The following is a 13,588-nucleotide window of genomic DNA, read 5'->3' as shown; positions in this document are numbered from 1 at the left end:
TCATTTTATTATTTATAATTTTTTCACACTCACTAACTGTGGAGTTCAGCCTCATTTAGCAAGCTTAAACAAGATGGCAGTTTCTGTCTTTCGTCCATGTTTCACAGGAGTTGGTACATTGCTGTGAAGTGGAGAATGTGTGTTTTCATATGAATGACTACTTTGTTTGGAGGAATGAAAGATTTATGTTTGATTCAAAACTGCCAATCACTGTACTTTGTGACTGCTGGATTCAAACCACAAACTTTCATCATAAAAATCAGTCAAAAATATTTTCTTAGTTGGTTAATAATAGTTATCCGTTTATAAAATGATCAGCAAATCAAGAACACTAGCAAGCATTACTATTTTAGTAGGCTGCAGCATGAACAAGTCATCTGCAAACTGAGCTGTCAGATATAGTGAACAAATCTGCTCTGTCCTGCACTTTAGTATATTGTCCTATACTATAAGAAATTGAAATCTGATGCCTCTTGTACTGTCTTCACTGCACAGCCTACTGAGTGAAGAATGTAGCTGGTGGTTGGCAGATATTAAGGTTGCAAAAACTGCTGTTCTTGCAGTACAGGGTTTGATTCCCTGCGCCCTTATTTGCCTGCCGTGTGACCATGAGCACATCGCTCATCCAGTCATTGCTCCTGGGTCACCCCTGAAAATGGACTGTGCGTCCAAGTAGTCCCACCTGTTTAACTGTGTGTATTATTATTTTCTCAGCCTTGAGCAAGCACTGGAGACAGTTCTTCAAAACATGTTTTCTCTAATCTGGATGGTCTTCTAAAATGAAATCCCTACACAGTCTATTTCTCTAAAGTCATCCTTTACACCAAATACCAAAAATATTTCACATGAGAAACCTGAAAATCTGAGCATTTTAGTCTGACCCTGAGTTCACTGCTACCTGTATTCTTCCATTAATGCTGCATAAAAAGGTCTACTACAAAATGAATACTATAATCAAGTTATTCTGCACACATTTCAAGCTTTTCAGAGAGAACTACATTTATTTTATTCCTACTCTAACAATTGTTCCTGAAATTCCTGAAGAGATATTTAATTATGTATACAACTCCTAAATGTATCATATCCATTAGTACTAACTACTGTAAAATAGTTTGAATAAACAGGCTTTGTGTCATTTCTGATTAAAGCTTTTGTAATGCATAGTCTGCAAAGTAATACTATAATGATTAATATTAATATAATTAATACAACAACCAGAAGAGATGTTAAAATATTTCCTATCAATCTAGAAAATAAATTTGCAATCAAATCTGTCCAGTAGGTGACACCTAAGTTATGTGCCTTTGTTGTGATGTCATTTATGAAATGCAAATGTGTCTTAATACTTTTATTTTTATTTAATGTACAAGTACATAATTTGTACCCTACTAACCCATGCAATTAAGTAATCAGTCAATTCCATGGAAGGCAACCATACAAATCATGGTCATCTCTACTGCAACGTCTTTAATAGACTGAAAAGTACTATTAGCTTATACTTCCAATAATTTGAACAACTTGCATAGTTGCCAAATAAGGGAACATGAAGCCGTGTTTGTGGGCATGTCATAGGACTGAGCATTTTCTGAGTACCAGAATCAAAATTCTTACTGAGATGTTCAAGCATAAAATAAGTCAGGACTTTGAGAATTTTATAGGTTCTTGCTTTCTAATGCACAACACAAAGCATAGAATTATAAAACTACTGACCTTTACAAAAAGGAGATTTAAGTTCTGGAACCAGATTATTTTAAATTTTAACAAGAAACGTGGAATAATTTTTGGAAGTTTGTAGTAATGAACAGATCACAGAAACTTAAAACAGATACTAAAGCAGATATATTTTTATGAGTCTATATTAGAACACCGAACTTTCAAAATTTTGAGTGTTCTAATATCGACCTGTTTTCAGCAAATGCTGAAAATATCGAAGAAACAGAAAACCAAATTTTTTCTTAGGGAAAGAATTTGGTTGTCCATTTCTGCTGCTTCTGTATTTTCAGCGCTGTGGTGGAAAGTTACGGGTCGGGTTCAGGTAAGTGTGCAATTGTGTGGACATGAGGGTTAGGGCGGGTTAGGTGAGTTAGAGTTAGGGCGCAGGTCAGGTAATTGTGCGATTGTGTGGATTTGATGGTTAGGGTGGGGTAGGGGAGTTAGGGTTAGGGTGCGGGTGAGGTGACTGTGTGATATTGACGGACCTTAGGGTTAGGGTTTGGGTTAAGTTAAGTGGATAGTTAGTGGTGTATGTATAGTTTAGTGTAGGGTTAGGTGTAAGACTTTAGGTGTATGTGTGTCTATTGCTGTTTGGTGTACTTGTGTTGTGTGTATGTGTTTTGGAACAGCAAATTTTTTCCCTAGGAAAAAATTAGCTGTTCTGTATGTTTGATGTTTTAAATTTTCGATTAATAGGGTTCAATATTAGAACACTCGAAATTTTGAAAGTTCGGTGCTCTAATATAGACCCATTTTTTCTTCTATTCTCGGGGATAAATATGCTGTCTTACTATAAATCTTTAGGGCTGCTAATATATGTATCCATTTACAACTACAAAATATAATTTACAAAATACAAAATAATGACTTTCTGTACTAGTTTTCTACCCAATTCATTTGAGCAAATGACTATCATAAGTAAAACATAATGCACGTGTATACATGTATTAATTTCTTCAGAAAATTAAAAACATCCTACCAACCATTTGGTTTACTTTCTTTACTTCCATCATGCTACATAAAATTTACTGGGACACTATCACCCATCAAGTAAGCATTATCACTTAAGGGTTAGAAATAGGAATGCTACTTTACCTGTCAATGGAAAGTATATAATTTATACGCACAAGCACCCACCAACCCACCTAGGGTGCAGCAGGTGTTCTAGCCTCCTATAGAATTTTTTGTCCTTTAAAACATTAAAACAGGTGTAGAACTTCCTTTCAGAATCAGGATTTTAAATTTCATTCAAGCACTATCATCCAAATAATTAAGCTTAGAGTTTGGTGATTTGGATGAATTGCAGAGTCTTGTGTTGTATGAGCAAGTCCGTCCTATGAGGTACCTTGTGATGACAGCCCCTGCCCAGGTAGTCTATGGGTATATTCTTCCAAGGAAACAGCAACCTGTCAGCTACCAAAAACTCTCAGCCCCTCCCACACCTATAGCCTTAGCCATTTTGGAGATAACTATATAAAAAAACAGAATGATGAAAAACCCTCAGGACTTTCTTGTCCCTAAACAAAAAAGAATAAATTCATCTTGAATCTAACAAATATATAAAACAAAAATCCATACCTTATACCCCACACTAGAATTCTATACAATAAATGGGGATGGCGGGTAAGTACAGCTAGAGCAGCAGTCAAGAATTTGAACATCTACTGTTATGGGTAGGTGCAACTTGCACACTGCTGCAGTATCCTATGGTTAGAAAACCATAGCTTATCCAACATGGGGGAGGAATTATAAGGGTCCAAAAGTCCCCAAAAAATGGTCCTAGCAAAGCCTTCTCTGAACCTGGAAAAGGAATCCAGCTTGTAGTACTATGTAAATGGATGAATAGAGGAAAAAGTTGTTGCCAATAAAATCCTTGTAGAGTCCATCCATTTCCAGCAATCCACTGTAGAAGCTAAGGCTCTAGTAGAATGCAACTTAGCACTGTCTAGAAGCTTTGCCATGGTAAGAGTAACAAAACACAATGTCAGAGGACAACCACCTAGAAACAGTCTGTTTAGACAAGGCTTGACCTTTCTTAGCCCCAGAATATGAAATAAATAGCTGGTTAGCTTTCCATAAGGACTTAGTTCTGTCAAGATACTACCTGAATTGCCTATTCAAATCCATGTCATGAGGAATCATTTTCCTTCATTTTTAGGATCTAGATAGTAAACAGGGAAGCCAGTTATATGATTCAACATCAACTCTGAAAGAACTCAGGGCATGAATGAGGGGTTTGTGCACAGAGTGACCCTAGCCCTGTGGAATACCAGATAGGTTTCTCCCGCCATGAGAACCAGAAACTCAGATCCTCCTTTTGCATCTGTCAAAGCAATAACAGGAGCAATTTTCCAAGACAGGAACCTCAGATCAGCCAGACAGGCAAATTTAAAGGATGATATAGTCAGTTTCGCGAACACAAAATTGAGGTCCCAAGGAGGAAGAACTTGTTCAGAAGAGGTCTTGTTCAAAACTCCTTTTCAAAAACTGTTTCACTATAAGCAGAGGAAAGAAAGGGGACTCATTTGCAGACATGCTGAATGGCAGCGAGATGAGGCTTTACTGAAGAATATGAGTGACCAGAGGATAGTAACTCAAATAAATATTTGAGTGGCATAAAATCCCTGATGTGCTCCCAGATATTGTTGGCACCAACTAGAAAACCATTCTACTTTCCAATATAGGATTTTCTAGTAGCAGGCTTTCTTTCTTCCTTCATACAGTTTAATTAGGGTAAAGCACTGATCCAATTGGACCAATTTCAGTCTCAGCTCAGAGTTTCTTGCCTCCTTCAATACCTGCTGCATGCCCTCATGAAAAATGTGCCTAAGAGGTATAAAATTGAATCATCCAGGCAGTCATCTGACGTTGCTTGAGGTCAGGGTATATCAAATTCTCCTTGTCTTATGTAAGTAGATCCAGTCTGTGAGGACAATTGCGATAATTGCACTTAGCCAATTGCATAAGAAGGGAGGAAAAAGTTTACCTGAGCTAGAAGGGAGTCAACACAATGATTTGGGGAGAGTCTTTTAGAATCTTCAGAATTACCTGCAAAATCACTGAAAAGGGTGGAAATGCAAATAGGAACATCCCTAACTGCAGGAATGACAGACTATTTGTTCTCCAGACCTGCTTGCAGAGAGTCCTGGAAAATAATTTGCTTAGCTGTCTGTTTAAAAGGAGGTGAACAGAGCTACCCGAGGTATTCCCACATCTGGATCAGTCCCTGAGAGACCTCTTCATTGAGCTTCCACTCATGGAGGGTCTAATCCAGGACCTGCCTCAGCTTGTCTGCCACTGTATTTTGTTCTGATGAAATGAAAGATGCCTTGAGAGTCAACGAATTCTGAAGAGCTACCTCCCCATCTATCACTGCTAGTTGGCACCAAGAGTACAACTTCATTTCCAGCTGCTTGTTTATGGATCACATCACTGTGGCAATGTCTGTAATGATTTGTAGAGTTCCTGGGTCCCACAGATAATGCAGAGGCGTTATGGTATGAGACACAGCCAACGCTTGTTTCATACTGATGTGATTTCAGCTGTCTGAATTGTCCGACAGTCCTTGTACTTTTACTTCCTTTCAAAGTTGGTCCCGAAACAAAATCTGAGGAATCCATCATTACAGACTGTGTTGGGATGGTTGGAGGAAAAAAGGAAGATCTGGATTCTAATTCATTTGATGTCTCCATCAATGCAGTTATGACTTTATAAAGCCCAGCTGGAATCTGAAACGGCATAGGATGAGAAATATTGAGTTAACATTTTCTTTTGATACCACTGAAGATTTCCAGATACAAGTCCCAGTTCAGTTAAGGAAGGAAAGCCTTTTGCATCACAGTGTCTATCAGGCAGCCAAGAAACAGTCCTGGCTGATGCTGCGATTTTGCATATTTATATGGAATCAAGATGGCTTAGGAGAGAAGAAACCTTTGTTAATGACTCCTGACACTTCGTACAAACTATGCGCAGATAAGCAAGTTGTCTAAATAAGAACAAATAGGGATACCTTGCAATCTGTAATTGGCCACCACCTGGGCTAGGCACTTCATAAAACACTCTTGGTGCAATGGACATCCCAGTGGGTAATGTGGAGAACTGATAATGTGATCCAGACATACAAAATCTTAGAAGTCTCTTGAAATTGTTTGCTATTGGAATGCAACGGTAATACATCTTTGAGGTTGAAGGTTACCATAACACTCTGAGATGGTACAAGTGCTAACACTATTTGAAGGGTCAAGATCTTGAGTGTTGGTACTTTCACAAAAAGATTGAGGAAAGGCAGGCCTAATACTGGTCTCAAAGAGGGCATCTTCTTTAAAACCAGAAACATTTTGAAGTAAAAGCATTTACCTATTTATTTTACAGGAAGATGCTCTATTATTACTGCTATTAATGCACTGGAGGACTTAGGGAAATAACTGTTTGATTGGGAGGGTGGGAAGGGATCTTCCCAGAAAAGGATGGCAAATTTCTATCATTTGAAACTGTAACCCTCCTGGATCGCCTTTGAAACCCATTTGTTGGACATGATCCTCAGTGCTCCTTTGTGGCAACAGATTAAAATCTGAAAAAGGGAAAGAGATGATGGGGCATGTAAGGGATAGAATGTGACCAGATTGTTGGCAAAGTCAGAGACTGGTACCTGATCCTTTATCGGAGAAGCTCCTTGTTATGTGTATGTCCGTTTGTAGGTGGCACTATCTGCTTGTTTTGTCTTTTGAAGTGAGTAAAGGAAGCCCTGAAAGAACTTACCCTTCTCATCTATTGTTTGAGGACATGTATAGCAGAAGGCCCACATCAAAGACCTTTGTCAAGGGTGGACTTCAAAATTTCTAACTTTAAATCATGTGAAAACTTATGATAATAAACTGTCGCCTCACAGTAAGACATCCTGTTCAATTCTCAGCTAGAGCGTCTCCTGTCTGGAGACATGAGTGAATGGGCGTACCTTTGTTGAAGGTTGTGCATCAGGGCTGGCAACTCGGCATGTAAAAATCTACTGTCAAGTTCTGCTGTGGTGACCCCTAACCAGGAAAAGCCGAAAGACACAACAACAACAACTCAGACAGATCTTAGGACTGTAGCTGAAGCAGAATCCCTAAAAACAGTACCAGCATGATCATATACACTTTTAAGGCATGTTTAGATACTTGAAACAGGTTAAACATAATATGATTTAAATAAGTCCTTATTTTGGGATGTTGTTAAGCAGAAAACTCTCCTATTTGCACATTTCAACTTAAAATGTCCACATATAGGACATCAGGAATATGGAGCATTCTAAAGACTAAAGTAGAAAACAAAAGGGGTTTCGTACCGTCTCTCTAGAAGTTTACCCTCTATCTGCAGAAACTGGGTTAGGAGTGAAAATGAGCCTGTTTGCAGCAGGAGGAGTAGGAGAGATACCTGCAGGATCAGCTCTAAGATAAAAAAGACATCCATTAGTTTTGGAGACTTTATACAGTTCATCTGCCTTCTTAGGGCTGTTGGCTGGGACCAGGAGAATTGCAGGTAGCATTGAAACAATCCTCCAAGGTGGGCAAAATATGAGTATTGGGGTAAACTGAGGGGGTTCTTGCTCAAATAAATCACAGCATTTGCTCATTTCATTGGGTAACATCCACCTGTTTAAATGAAAAAACTTCTTTTAGCCTAGAGACAGTCTCACAGATGTAAAATCCTCTGCTTATTTTCAGGCTCACTCTCCAAAAAGTCAGAGTCCTGGGCTACACAGCCCTTATTTGATAAAACCCTACATCTGACCACATCAGAATTATCTGACACAGCATCCTCATAATTGGGAGTGGAAGAATAAGGTAGAGGAGGTGGCACTGAGTACCCAGTATTGACCACCTGCAACAAACAGATACCATTTCTCTGCTATCACAATCAATAACTTTCTGGGTTTTTCCCAGGAAAATCATTGGAGGAAGACAGACTAGGGGAAGGCATATCATCCCAAGAAAGAAGTCTCTTTCCATGACCACCATGAAAAGACCCTCCCAGAGTGTCTCCGTATCTAAGATGGATGGCTCTCCTATGCCTGCATTGGACATTGGAACAACTGAAAAGGACAGGTCTAACATTGGAACATAGTGGCTGTAAAGTGACAATACAGGGTTTTAAGGAAGCCAGTAATGGTCACTCCAGAGTCACCTATGCTGAAGGCAAGTGCTTTTGCCTTAACTGCCTTTTCTTTTAAGGTATGTTGGGGAAGAACCAGCAGGAATGCTGTAAGTATCCATGATGTAGCCAAGGAAGAAGCCTGATTTCTGGTAAGATGAGCTAGAGACAGTTGGTCAGAAGGTAAGTTGCGTCACTTAGTATACATAAGCAACACACACATAGTGAAAAAGCCCCAAATTTTCAGTAATAATAAAGTTCACATGCAACACACACACACACACACACACACACACACACACACACACACACACACACACACACACACACACACACACACACACACAACATCCTCTGTTAGAGATATTGTCCCCAAAGTGAACTGTTAAATAAAAACTCATGTCAGGAAAATTGTGGCACCGACACAACACTGAGAGTCTGCCCCTAAAATACACTTCCCAACTGCCCAAAATATAAGTAATTATAGTAAAAAATGACTAATAAAGGAAATAAGCCTACAATTTATAACCAGAATTGAAATAGCAGTCCTTCAATGAATAACTTCTGACATCATTACTAAAAAGACAGTATTCTTAAAGAACTATACCACAATTTTGTCAAAATTTAAATAAAACACTATTCAATAAAAATACAAATAAATGTGGAAGGGTTCCTCAAAGGAGACTTATCTGTCTAAAGGAATACTTAAGCCAATTGCTGTTCCTGAAAAGCCTCAGAGCTATATCTGCATGAGGTAACAAGAAAGTACTGAAGATTTTTAATCACCCTGGCTGCCTGTATAGTTCCCTCCAAAAGTGCTTAGCCTATACGCACCCAGAGTGACAATGTGGGAGAGCAGTTAAAGCTTCTGTAATCTGGCCGGTTGCTGTAACCTTGGCAGGACACATCCACAGACTACAGCAGCAGTGAGAATGATGAACATCCAGTGCTATCTGAGCCAAAATGGAGTCACCAGTAAGATTTTTGGCTTATCTTTCTTGATTTTGAGAAGGACTTTGAGAATCCGGGGAAGGAGGGAAAAGCAAAAAGAAACTTCTCCTTCCATGAGAAAGACATGTCTAGGAATCCAAGGCCCTGCTTCCATTATGTGGTATTTTGAAACTCAGAAAAATGTTAGTTGAGGTGAATAAATACCTCATTATTGGCAAATCTGCATGTCTCGGAGTCTTAGTCACTACTGCAACATGTGGATCATTGCTGATCTGCACATCGTAGTAGTAAAGTGTTGTGTGTGTAGGCATTGCCATTCTCACCCCAGTCACACAGGTACACATGCAAGCAAACACACATATACACACACACACCACAGTCCCCCATACCTGCCCTGAATTATCTGCCCTCCCGTGTTTCACTCCACCCCCAATCCTTGTAATAGTTGGAAGTGCCATAACAGCATGTGTCTAGTATTCCTAGTGGATAATGCTTCCCTCCACATCATGATCCCCATAACAGTTTAAGTGTCATTATGGCACAAAGGTAATTGTCCTGATGCCTAGTGTTTCACCCACCTGTGACCATGATCCCCATAACAGTGTAAGTGCTGATACATCACTGTTGTAGTTGCCCTGGTGCTAGTGCCCCATCCCCTGATCCCTGTACTGCTGCCATTGCCATTATGGCAGTTAGAGTAATACCTGGTGTCTAGTGTTTCTACCTCCAACCTTGATCTCCATACTGCCATCAGTGTCATTATGACACTTATGGTTAAAGTAATCTTGGTGTCTAGTATTTCATTCAACTCTAATCCCATACTGCTGTCTGTGCAATTATAGCACTCTGTTTGGAGTAAACCCTAGTGTCTAGTGGCGCCATCCACCTTGTATTTTGTTCAGTACATGACTACAAACTTCTTCTTCTTCTTTTCCTGGTTAGGGGTTGCCACAGCGGATCACCTCTCCGCTCATGATTGGCAGTGGAATTTTACGGTGTCAAGTTGCCAGCCCGGTGCCCAACCTTTCACAGAAGGCACACACACGCATACACTAGGGCCAGTTTAGAGTGTCTAATCCACCTACAGCATGTCTTTGGGATGTGGGAGGAAACCAGAGCACCTGGTGGAAACCCACATGACCACAGGGAGGACATGCAGACTCTGCACAGAAGGCACCCCAACCAAGGAACGAACCAGAGAACCTTTTGCTGTGAGGCAGCAATGCTAACCACTGCACCACTGTGGGCACCCTCAGTAGACCACTGGACTGTATTCACTACCATGATGTGGTGAGTTTGACCATGCTAATCTATACAGCTGAGCAATTTCTTGAATCATTCGGTGCGTAGATGCCTTCCTAGATGGGGTCCCGGGGGGGGTGAAGAGAGAGAGCACATGGCTAATTAGCATATGCCTGTCTCCTAGACTGCCTCATTAGCATTCAGCATAGTCATGGAGACAGCCCTATGAAATGCTGCATGTCTTCATACTACAGCACAGTGCAGCTCCATGTTAGGGCTGTTGCTGAATACCAAAACATTACCGTGACATGGGTAGAAAGGTGCATATGTTGTGGCATCTTTATAAATACCCCCAGTAGTGTCTATCTTCTGCACAGCTTGGCATGGTACTCTGGCACAAAGCAACCTGAGATGCCCATTCTACGTGGAGTCAAAAAGACCTACATGGGGAGTACTCAACTGATGGAGAATGTCCTGGAAGAATTTTCTGTTTAACCATTTGTGAGGGTCTGTTCTAAAGGGCTGCAATAGTGTTCATCTCTGAGGGGATGTACACTGTCTGAAGGAGGAGAATAAACTGCTTGGTAATGTCTAGAGCAATCATGGCTAGCCTGCAGAGGTAATAGGACTATCTGCCCCCTCTCCCCCGTTTGTTTATATACCACATAACTGTGGTGTTGTCTATAGACTAGAAGACCTGGAGTCCAAAGGTGGTTCAAGGACTGAAGCACTACTAAGAGAGCTGAACAAACACCCTGAACCTTTATATTCTTGGAACATGCACCTCATGCCTGGTTGGACACATTTGTGTATATCTCCTGGCAGGGGTAAGGGACCAAAACAAGCACTCCTGGATTGAGTGAAATCTGGTTGATTCAACATAAGAACTCTTTCCTGATGAAAGCCAAGATAGGCAGTGTGAAGTTCAGAAGATGGCAGTTCTGGGTCCCAAATGACTCGAGATACCACCGAATCTTCCTCATGTGGAGTCTGGCAAAAGGAGTCATGGGAATTGTTGATGTATTGTACCCTGCAGCCCTCAAAATCTTTCTTGCTGAGGTTGCATCCAAAAAAAGAAGGGACTGGAATTACTCTGACAGAAATTGGACATTTCCTGAAGAAAGGAAGGCCATCATAGAGTGAGTATTGAACCTATATCAAAGGAAATCAGATCCTGGGAGGGGGGGTAACAAAAACTTCTTAAGGATTAAAATGTAACCCCAGATGGTGCAGGAGGTCCAGCAGAGCCTCTTTTGAAGAAGTATCAATAAGAAGATCATCCAGATATGTACAGGCAACAGCCATTGACCTGGGGTCAAAGACAATAACTGTCACTGTGTGAGCTTACATTAAAATCAGGTTACTTTTATGTAAAGGAGATTAAAATGAATATGAATAGCAGTCAAAAACTTTTGAAATATCACCTACATTTGGGATGTTCCAGAGTCTCGATTGCAGCCTTCAAGGTGTAAGCAGTGGAAATCTTTGTCTATAAAGCCTTGTTCCTGGTGGGTTTTCCTAAAATCTTAGTTAAATCCAGTTATAGTAGGAGAAAAGCTCTCCTTTTACAGTATGTTACATTTTATCCACTCTGGAATAAACAAAAAAAAATGTAAATTAGACAAATCACCAATAGCCATGTGGTTACTTCTTCAACCAGGCAGATGAGAGCAGTGAGATTACTAAACTACTGTGCCAAGTTGGCTTACTTTTATGTACAAAAAAGTGGTCATGTTTGTGGGAGGATGTCCATCATGGGCTTTGTCAATGGTGATATGACAAACCCGGTAGGCAGATCCCTTAATTTTTCCCTGCCCATTAGAGGTAGAGTGACATTTGGGATTTATCCATACTTGTTTCAACATGATTGTGGTACAGTTCATGTTAGCCAATGTATATTTCACAAAGTTATATTATGATGCCTTAATAACTTTAATTTTAAGATCATTTTCATATCCTAAAACATTTCTTGTCCAAGGAAATACTCTAGCAAGTATGGGTACTTAAGCAGTAGGTTTATTTGTAAATATTAAATTATAGAAAGGTGTATCAGCGCTGTCGCTAAATTTCTGCTTCATCAGATCTGCCTAGAGGGAAAAAATCTGATGGGCTATTTTAGATCAAACATTTATAATGAAAATTAGTCAGGATTAAATGTTGAATTAATTCATCTTATAGAACCCTTACATGCTTTTTTAGTACAGTAGACTCTCTCTTATCCGGCCTGTCTTTAACCAATCTCATCTTTAACTGGCCATAAAATTTCTGCTGTAGCCCTAGCAAAAGGCAACAGAAAACAACAACACTTCTGCCTCCTCTGGGCTAAATAATAACAGACATTTGAGTTTTAGGCTTCATATTCATTAGAAAAAATGCATACTAACACAAATCCTGTTATTGTAGCTGATTTATAATCTATTAATGCTATTTTGTATGCATTTTCTGATTAACCAGTCATTTGTTTATCCAGCCTATGGTCTAGTCCCACTGAGACTGCATAAGAGGGAGTCTAGTAAATATGTTATATGCTAAACAGTATAAAATCATCTTTAAACATTTTTAAAAATGTTGGGGCCAATAAATGCTGGGGAAGAATGTTCGCCAGGAAAATATGAAAAATAGGAGGTGAAAAGTTAAATTATAGGAAAACCATATTGAAACTGTTGGTTATGTATTTGGAAACAGTGTCTGTGTGTCCTCTGATTTTTCTTTCAAGAAAAAACTTACAATAGTAGGGAGTGGGAAAGCCAGGAGGTGCAGGGTGTGCTGTAGAGAGGATTAGTTAATGATTTTAGAATTTAAATTTTAAAGGCGGTAGTTGATGGTTTACCATGAGGTTTAAAAAAGGTGGCACATTTGGCCAAGGGGAAAAACAACTGCTTTTGTAGAAAAAGAGACAAGTGAAATGGGAGCTAGGAGGGTACCTGTCAGAGATGAGGTGACTCAGACTGAGAATAATTGTGATTTTCTGTTAAATTATGGTTCTGATGTGTGTAGGTCAGCCATGGCATGGGATCGTGCTGCCACATAGGTGGGCAAGCATTCAATGGACTTAAGTGTTACCTTGGTTAATCTAGAGGAACAAAATGTTCTTTTGTGGTGGGGTTAAAAACCTCCATGTAGCTGTCCTGCCAGAGTGGAGGCCTGGGTATTAATCCCACAGATCAAGCCCAGGGGTTTATAAGTTCAGCTAATAACCAGCAGCAGCCCCTATGCTTTGAGCACAATTGTAGGACTAAATCCTTAAGGTGAAAAAAATCATACATAAACCATCCGTATAAGTGATTCAAGTCACCCGATGCAAATAACAACCAAACCACCCAATCCATAAAATGAAATGGTAAGATGCTTAGCCAGAGCATGCATACAGGGCCAAGGTGGGCAGGGAACAACCAGTTTTAACGGTACCCCCTAAGTCGATGCAATAAGCCCATTATTAACTGGCACCCAAAAAGGGTATCCAAGTAAAGTGAATTGTCTTCTTTTGATATTTTTGACTGCATCCTTCCTCCAACAAAAGGGCTGGTATTGTTTCACTTCTATACTCTCCTGC

This window comes from Protopterus annectens, chromosome 6.part0 (genome assembly GCF_019279795.1).
Source record: "Protopterus annectens isolate FY-2018-M chromosome 6.part0, PAN1.0, whole genome shotgun sequence".
Taxonomy (NCBI): Eukaryota; Metazoa; Chordata; order Ceratodontiformes; family Protopteridae; genus Protopterus; species Protopterus annectens.
Note: the sequence above shows the minus strand (reverse complement) of the source record.